Consider the following 6,098-nt stretch of genomic DNA (forward strand, 5'->3'; position numbering starts at 1 on the left):
AGATTTTGGTGTTTTTGGGACCATTGCACATGTGTGTAAGTAACAAGTATGCTGTATAATCTGCAACTACTGTCAGGTGGTGTTATTGATTATCTTTGCAAAAGAGCCCCCACCAATATTGATTTTGAAAAATATCTGTTAATTGAAATATGGGAGCAAAAACAAAAGGGTAGAATTGATCATACCATATTATGTTATTATTGCAACTGTTTTTATTATATTGTGTTGTTTTGTTTATATATATATATATATATATGTATGTGTGTACAAATGAATTAATATAAAGTGTATATATGTGAGTGTGTGTGTATTAATGAATAAATACATGTATGTGTATATATATATAAAATAGTATCATTAAATAATGCTGTCAGATAAATGAAGTACACAGTAATAGACATATAAGTGTGTGTTTATATATATATATATATATATGTTTATAAATGAATAAATGTGTGTATATATATATAAAATAGTATCATTAAATAATGCTGTCAGATAAATGAAGTACACAGTAATAGACATATAAGTGTGTGTTTATATATATATATATATATATGTTTATAAATGAATAAATGTGTGTATATATAGTATATAAAATAGTATCATTAAATAATGCTGTCAGATAAATGAAGTACACAGTAATAGTCAAAGTTATATTCAATATTCTGCACTTAAAGCAGCTGATAAGATATTTAAAACGTGTTTTGTTTGTCCAGAAAACGACATTTGAGGATACATAGAGGCTATTCTGATAAGATATTTAAAACGTGTTTTGTTTGTCCTGAAAACGACATTTGAGGATACACACAGGCTATTTATAGATGATAAAACACCAGTAATACAATCTCAGGACTCGATATAGCTTTGATTACAGGATCGTTTAGTTTTCAGTCAACAAATCCTTTGGAAAGACAAAAAACAACTATTCAATATCCTGCTTTAACGCTGCCGAAGATGAAGTCTATGACGCTATCGCGTAGAGCTACGTCGATCCTTGCGTAATGCGGAAGTGGGCGTGGTTAAATCTAAACTGGGTTGGAAAAACGATAGACGCAGCCGGGACGGCTAAAAATGATTGGTCGTGCTTTTTACAGCGCCACGGCTTCAACAGATGAAATTTAATATTTAAATTTGTAATGGATTTTTTTCAAAGCACTTCATTGCTATCGGGATGTTAAGAGCATTCCATGGAATATAACAAAGTGTATCTCGAGCCGGTTTCTCAAACGTACCTACCCCACCTTTAACTCTAAAAAGGATCATATGTAAACAATTAGAACACGTCTAATGTAGATACAATTTAACAGCTGCACACAACAACCTCCGAACGACCACTACGTTAAATGAATAACCTTCTAGCTTCATGCTGTTAAGAGTTATTGCAAGGCTGTTGTTACACTGGATTAGCTTTGAGCTTGGTGTAACGTTACCTAATAAAACCGGCAACCGTATACCTGAACGTTATCAGCCATCCTCCCATTTTAACGCTAGCTAACGTAATGCTTATCAGTTTCGGGTGCAAGCAAACCAATAATGTATTATAACAACACTGATGTTTTGTCAAGAGCATATGCATTTGTTCTTCCCTGATTAAGTAAAGTAGATAACATGTAGTGCACAGCTTTAGCACAACAGCAGCTAGCTAGCGTTAGCAACACCACCTACTGTTATGATTTGAGAACACTAGCTAGCACCAAGCTAAACAACGTCCGGGTAACGAACATCACACTGCCCTAAATATAGAAACTAACACGGTGAAATTTGTTATTTTAACAAGGTAGATTACTGAGAATACAAATCGTATCAAACTGCTCTGTGTTACCTTGGTTTGCAGAGGGCTTTCGGTCCATGATAAGCTGGTTTGTCTCGCTTTGTTGGACCGTCGGCGGGTGCTTCTCGGCAGCTCCGAGCAGGATGTCGTAGTGGTTGTTTGAGACCTGAGTCTCATTTTACTTCTTTAAATGGGACTGTTTAACGTAGAAAACATCAAAGTCGTCCACTGTGATTAAGCTTTCAGTCCGATCGCTTTGCCCCCTTCTTTATTTCCCCCTGCAGTCCGGGTTCAGAGTGTAGCTCCTCCCCGCTCCGCCCCGTGTCTTCTCGATCAGCAGCGTGTTCAAATCTGCCGAGTGCGATAGGTTCAGCACTGCGGGCAGCGGAACTGGGCGGTGCTTAAGAAAGCTCCAGTGCAACCTATGGCGGGTGTCACGTTGCAGGGCTCGAGAGTAATTATGTTTATGAATTGCGTTGGGTCAGATCCCTTTAAGGTTCTCGAATATAATGTATAATATATATATATGTGTTATGGAATACAGTATAGCACTTTTTTGGGTAAACGCATCATCAAAGAGTTCCACACATTTTATTTTTGGTCTCATCTCAAATTGTTTTCAATTAAAATCAAATGTGTTTTCAGCTTTTACACTTGGTCCTATAAAACAACATGGCACACACTAAAGGTGTGTATGTTACTATAGTATGGGTGAGGCCATTGCTCATCTGTACATTCTGGTAGGTGCTGTTCTCCATCAGGGCTACATCATCAAAGACATTGGCAAAAATGGCATATCTTAAAGTCAAACATGCTAAAAATAATGCTTGCAAATGTACATTTAATCTGAATACATTTGTTCCCAGTGGAAACTTGGATAGTTTATTTTTGCAATATGCTTTACTTTTAAGTAAATACAACAAGACAATTATAATCGGTAAATTACATAAATTAGAAATTCATGGTAAAATTGAATGCTTATTATAAGTGGCTAAAAAAGTGATATTTACTAAAATCATTTGTAAAAAAAGCTGATGAGGTGCTTTTTCAATGTTATTAAGGAGCCTAAATGATGAACACATTTTAAACAAATAGTTAAAACCTTCATAGTAAATTATCTTGATGTAACTTATCTTAAAGACGCAATAAAAACATCCTTCACTCTGGTGACATTAAAGAGAGGTGATATTTTATTAATTTCAGATTCAAAATAAAAGTATTCACACAAACACATATTGAGTAAATAGGCAATAATAGCTCTTCACCCTTCAAAAACAAAGAAAACAAAAAATAAACTGTTGCATTGCCCGCCGCCACTTCACTATTACCGTGGTTACCGGGAAACATCCCATTCAACAACAAAAAAAAAATCATTTATAAAAAAAGGAGGAATAAGCACACATTAATAGAACATACTGAAAAACGACTGGCAGTACTAACAGTGGTACTAAAAGCAGTATTTTATTGTGTAGTACTGAGTAGTTAGTAAGCTGTTGAACTGTTGTTGATGCTCAAATAAGCTAAAGTGTTACCAACCTGTAACACAGAGAGAATCAGAGAGATGGCGAAAGGCCCAAGATTCCAAAATAAACCTCTCAGCACCCACCAGGGTGATAAATATATTTTCTGAGAGTATTTGTATTTGTTAACAGCCAGGAAACGGATATAAATATACCACAATACTTGATGTAATACACTCTTAGGTGTGCCATTATGAGCTATATTAGGTACTATATATGTTGGAGTTATTTCAGACCTGGGTCCGCTCTCACGTCCTCTTTCACTAAACTGTAACTTAAACTGGGTTAAATGCATAAAACTGGAGGTAGAGGTAGATTTTCCTGAGAAGTTGTAAGACACAATAGCCAGTTTCAGTTAACTTGAAGACACGTGAAGCCCACACACACATCACATGCTTCCCTAAAATAATCCCATTATTAATCATCATCATCATCATTATATTAATACATTTGCTCTAAAAGTAATCTCGGTGTGCCGGGTTTGCTATAGGATATCCAAAAAAAAGCAAAGAAACAACAGGTAGTAGGAACATGATATAATGCATAGCCCTAAAAAGCCATATTTCAGACATATTCTATTTAATGAATCTTAGTAATACAGGTTATTTCATACAACAATTGTCACAGCAGAAGGCATCTTGTTATTTCAAATTTTCCTTGTCCACAGTCCCCCTGATGGAGATAAACTCAGTGGTGATGTTGAGTCAAAAGCCCCCAAAGCCCACATGCACCTTAACCCGTAAATGTTCCAGCAGAATTTCCATGTCAGCAACATGTGGGAACAAGAGTCAGAGTTTTCGTTTTCCATGCAAGACACTCTGGTTTCAAGACGTTCTTTAGATAGGCTCTGGTGGGAATAAAAGCAGCACTATTTCAAGGTGAAACACTTGAAAGTTATGACAGAGCGAGCAAGCCAACCACAAGAGACTGCAGGGGCTTGTGCTGATTGGGAGTCAGCCCATGTAAAGCACTACATTTACAACCTTCCTGGATTGACTGGAAATCAAACACCAAGACAAAAAAAGTGAGATGAAAATAAGTCCAGCGGGGTTATTGTTTTTCTGATCTGTATAACAGCACATGAATGCACCTAACAAGCAGACTTTTTGAAATCAACCCAAGCGTTTAAACTGCATAACCACACAATAATGTAACTTTGTCAAAAGGAAGAAAGAAAACAAAGCGGCTACAGACATACGAACACATAAAAAACAGCTGGTAGCATTCAGAAATAAATACCAGTCTGACCATAAAACCTGATAGAAATTCTTCTCCAGATTCAGAACAAACTCTGGTAAAGAACAGAGTTAAGACTGATATAGTTTTCACAGCTACTTTGCTCCAATGTTTTGTAAATTATGGAGAAACCTGTTTGACCCCAGCAAAGAGAAACAAGCAAGATGTTTGATTATTGATTGTTTACTGGTTTAAATAAGTAAACAAATTATGTAATTAAATGCCTCTAAAATTGTTTGTTTCAGTGGAGCCTTAATGTGTCCAGTGATGAGGCCTTGTCACTTTAAAAAACAAAACCCTAAGTAGTGAAATGAAGAAATTAAAACTTAAATATGTCCTTTGTTTACAGTAAATGTCCACAATGAAGGACAATAAATCTTCACAGCCTTAGCTCAGACCTTTTTTGCCTTTGCCTTTAGGAAATGTGAACTGATAGTGCGTCATAACAAAACCTCCCACTGAGGGGAGCTCTCAGTGAAGAAGATTAAGCTTGAACTGAACCCTGAACTGTACTAACATCTCTGACTTCCCTTGCATAACCAAAAGTTAATATCTTAATGTCTGTGGTCATTACAACCTCTTTCATAGTATTTAATAACCAGCATCAATATCGTTTTGATGAGGTTTTTCTGCTTGAACACAACCTTGAAAAGTCTGTTTTGGCTGAAGCCAAGGCTTTGTTATACTTGAGGTAGAAGCGGGCTCTGTGTGGTTGAAGGGATGTCAGAGTGTTTGGAGGTATACAGTGTCTCCTGATTGTCGCTACCACGCAAGACCTGCCGTGCACATACAGTACAGAAAGAAAGACAGAGAGCTGCAGTACCTCCACTGTTCATATGCAAATATCCCAGAGAGGGAGACAATAGATTTATACAATAAACATGGATCCATTGAAGGGGGCAGGTGCCTGAATGTTGCCTCGGGGGTCAAAAGGTGACAGGGTCAAAAACCTAAGAAAGCAGTTGATCCTTTAGATCAGTATTGATTGAATTTTGCTCTCTCGAGCTGCCCTCCCCCTCAAACTAATGCTTTCAGCCACAGCATGTCTATTTGATTGTCAGCCATCACCAGTAACTGTGGCATCTGCTGCTCAAGCAGAGAGAGAGGCATGTTGAGACTTCTGCGTGTTACCAAATTGACCAAGTAAAAACATCAGTTTACATTGTAATCTATGAAATGAACAGTTGCCTTAACGGGGAATCGAGGAGAAACTAACTGAAAACTGAGTTAAGACCAGAATGGGAATTCTTGACCTCGTACTTTATCTCTATAAAACTCTATGAAACACCAAATTGTGATGACTTTCGATCGGCCAGTTAAAAGTAGCTGGTGAAAAAGCCTTTACTTCAATTTAAATCTACTTTCTCCAGTTTTCTGGAATCAAACAAACTTTTTTGATGCTCTAAAATATTGCTAATTGAGCTTGTTATGCGTATAAATAATTCAATAGCCATATCTTAAATAATAATGGAGAATAAAGACTAAAAATGATTAAATCTGTAGAGTTGACTGTAGGTGGTTGGATCTAAAGAGTAGCATTAGACTGATAATAGTGAGAAAAGGCGGGG

At 36.6% G+C, this 6,098-nt stretch overlaps 1 protein-coding gene across 1 annotated transcript in view; it reads left to right on the forward strand.

Moving 5' to 3' along the window:
• The window catches only part of ctdspl3 (CTD (carboxy-terminal domain, RNA polymerase II, polypeptide A) small phosphatase like 3), a 12,252-nt gene that overhangs the window by 5,560 nt on the left and 594 nt on the right, over positions 1-6,098 (forward strand). The gene's annotated exons all lie outside the window — the stretch shown is intronic.

The sequence above is a fragment of the Notothenia coriiceps genome, unplaced genomic scaffold, assembly GCF_000735185.1.
Source record: "Notothenia coriiceps isolate Sejong01 unplaced genomic scaffold, NC01 NC01_scaffold00011632, whole genome shotgun sequence".
Taxonomy (NCBI): Eukaryota; Metazoa; Chordata; class Actinopteri; order Perciformes; family Nototheniidae; genus Notothenia; species Notothenia coriiceps.